This window comes from Rutidosis leptorrhynchoides, chromosome 1, assembly GCF_046630445.1.
Source record: "Rutidosis leptorrhynchoides isolate AG116_Rl617_1_P2 chromosome 1, CSIRO_AGI_Rlap_v1, whole genome shotgun sequence".
Classification (NCBI taxonomy): Eukaryota; Viridiplantae; Streptophyta; class Magnoliopsida; order Asterales; family Asteraceae; genus Rutidosis; species Rutidosis leptorrhynchoides.
In genome coordinates, this window is record NC_092333.1 from 538,747,349 (window position 1) to 538,750,760 (window position 3,412).

Consider the following 3,412-nt stretch of genomic DNA (forward strand, 5'->3'; position numbering starts at 1 on the left):
TAGAAGCTTTTAAAGATTTATGTGAACTGTACAAAAACAAAGATGTTTCTTCAGATGCATTTAAGTTAAGAACTTTTCCGTATTCGTTAATCGGAGACGCAAAAGCATGGTTGAAAGCATCAAAACCTGATTCTATCACAACTTTTAATGAATTAAGAGAAAAATTCATTACCAGATTTTTCCCACCGGCAAAAGCTGAAAGACTTAGAACTGAAATCACCACTTTTAAACAAAAGTCGGATGAAACTCTTTATGATGCATGGGAAAGATTAAAAAGAATGTTACGAAATTGTCCGCAACACGGATTGCAAAAAGGGCAAATAGTACAAACTTTTTATCGTGGTATTGATGAACATACTCGTGGTATATTAGATTCCTCCGCTGGAGGAGTATTTATGTACAAATCACCAAATCAAGCGTATGACATGTTAGAAGACATGTCAGTTCATACTTTTGAATGGACACCGTCTAGAGATCAACTACCTAGAAGGACGGTGGCAAGCCTTGAAGAAAATGAAGACAATAATACAACCATAGCTTCACTGTTGAATCAATTCAAAAAGTTTGGAAGAGAAATAGAGAAACTAAATTCAACAGTTTTAGCATTGCAAGTAGGCTGTGAAATTTGTGGACAACCACATTTCACGAAAGATTGTGATATCAATGATCGGCCAATGAACTCAATAGCACAAGTTAATTTTATGGCCAATCAAAGACAAGGAAATTTTCAAGGAGGAAATTCTAATTATCAACCTGCAAACCCAGGATATCAAAACCGGAAGAATTTTTCTTTTCAAAGAAATGGACCACCTGGCTTTTTCAATAGAAACCAACCTCCATTTCCACCTCAACAAAATTTCCAACAACAACCGTTACCTCAATTACCATATCAACAACAAAATCATAACACGCAACCAGTAGAGAAGAAATCTAACTTTGAAGAAGTTATGATGAATTTTGTCAAAACTCAATCAGATACGAATGAGCAAGTGAAGAGACAACTTCATCAATCCCAAACGGAAAACGAGCAAGTACAAAGGAATCATCAAGCGTCAATTCAAAACCTTGAAAGAGATATGGGAAGAATATCCCAATTGCTTGCTGAAAGGCAATCGGGCACTTTACCATCCAACACGCAACCAAACCCTAAGGGTAAGGAAACTCAAAATTCAAGTAATATTTCGCAAGTTAATTCAATCACTACGCGAACTGGGTTAACCATTAACCCAGAGATTCCAAAGCCTCTCACTCCTATTCATGTTTCACAAGAAAATGAACCTGTGGTGGAAGAAAATACGATGCCAACCACAAGTGCACCAAAGACTCAAAATCAACCACCATTGAAGGTATACAAACCTCCAATTCCATATCCGCAACATTTGAAGAAAGATAAATTATAAGCACAATACAACAAGTTTGATGACATGATTAAGCAAATTTGTATAAATGTACCGCTTGTAGATGTTCTTGCGGGTATGCCGAATTATGGAAGGTTTATCAAAGATCTTATAGCAGACAAAGGAAAATATGCAGAAGTTTCAACCACATTCCTTAATGAGGAATGCTCGGCAATTTTACAAAAGCAAAATTTGCCACCAAAACTTGGAGATCCTGGAAGTTTCATCATTCCTTGTCTGATGGGAGATTCAGTAATGTACGATGCATTAGCTGATTTAGGAGCAAGCATCAACCTTATGCCTCACTCCTTGTACTTAAAATTGAACTTAGGTGATTTAAAACCAACTAGGATGTGTATACGATTAGCTGATAGAACTTACAACTATCCTATTGGCATTGCTGAAAACCTACCGGTTAAAGTAAATCACTTAATCTTTCCTGCTGATTTCGTTGTTCTTGAAATGGAAGAAGATAGTAAGGTTCCCCTAATTTTAGGGCGTCCCTTTCTAAATACCGCAGACGCAATTATGCGCGTAAAAGAGAAAAATCTCAGCTTAGGTGTAGGTGAGGATAGAATTATATTAAACATAGATAAGGCTATGAAACACCCTATGTCTCCTGATGACGAATGTTTCCAAATAGACATTATTGATTGTTGTATTGAGGAGGAACTACAAGAACTATTAAATGTCAACACCTTAGATTTCACCCCGATGGGTGAAGGTGAAGATTTTGATGTCGATATAGAGTTAGACAAGCTGTTGAAGGTAGTCACTGATGAAGAATACGTAGAAGAAGAAATTCCTGGGGAAGATGAACCTTTTGAAGAAATTACCGATGGTAATAGGTTCCGGATAAAATCATCCTTGGAAGAACCACCCACCTTGGAACTTAAAGAACTCCTGGAACATTTGGAGTATGCTTATCTCCAAGGAACGTCACAATTACCCGTGATAATTTCATCAAAACTTTCCGATGACGAAAAGGGTAGGTTAATGTCTATTTTAAAAACCCACAAAAAGGCAATTGCTTGGAAAACAACTGATATTCCAGGGATTAACCCTGCTTATTGTACCCACAAAATTCTAATGGAAGAAGATTTTAAACCCGTGGTACAAAGGCAACGGAGGTTAAACCCTAACATGAAAGAAGTTGTTAAAAAGGAGGTTATCAAATTACTTGATGCCGGGTTAATTTACCCTATATCCGATAGCCCGTGGGTAAGTCCTGTACAAGTAGTACCCAAGAAAGGAGGTATGACTGTTATTCTAAATGATAAGAACGAACTCGTTCCTACAAGAACAGTCACTGGGTGGAGAGTCTGTATAGACTATCGTCGTCTAAACGACGCTACAAGGAAAGATCATTTCCCGCTACCATTTATCGACCAAATGCTAGAACGTTTGGCGGGAAAAGATTACTACTGTTTCCTTGATGGATTCTCCGGTTATTTTCAAATTCCAATTGATCCAAAAGACCAATACAAGACCACATTTACTTGTCCATTTGGTACTTTTTCCTACCGACGAATGCCATTCGGATTATGCAACGCACCAGGCACCTTCCAAAGGTGTATGATGGGAATTTTTCATGACATGATTGAAGAAAGTATAGAAGTCTTTATGGATGATTTCTCTGTTTTTGGAGACTCCTTCAACTCATGTCTCTCAAACCTTGAACGAATGCTAATTCGTTGTGAAGAATCAAATCTTGTTTTGAACTGGGAGAAATGCCACTTCATTGTGAAGGAAGGCATTGTTTTAGGACACAAGATTTCTCGAGCTGGAATGGAAGTAGACAAAGCTAAGATCGACCTTATTTCAAAACTTCCTCCTCCAACCAATGTCAAGGGAATTCGTAGTTTCCTTGGTCATGCGGGATTCTATAGGCGATTCATAAAGGACTTTTTCAAAATCGCTCGACCCATGACTAAACTTCTTGAGAAAGACAGTACATTCGATTTCAACGACGAATGTCTAAATGCTTTCTCCATTCTGAAAGAGAAACTTACGAA

At 37.6% G+C, this 3,412-nt stretch overlaps 1 non-coding gene across 1 annotated transcript; it reads right to left on the reverse strand.

Moving 5' to 3' along the window:
• Nucleotides 1-200: 200 nt before the first annotated feature.
• Nucleotides 201-307, reverse strand: LOC139886685 (small nucleolar RNA R71). Its single transcript, XR_011772559.1, has one exon. It is a non-coding gene; the product is annotated as a small nucleolar RNA R71 (small nucleolar RNA).
• Nucleotides 308-3,412: the final 3,105 nt, after the last annotated feature.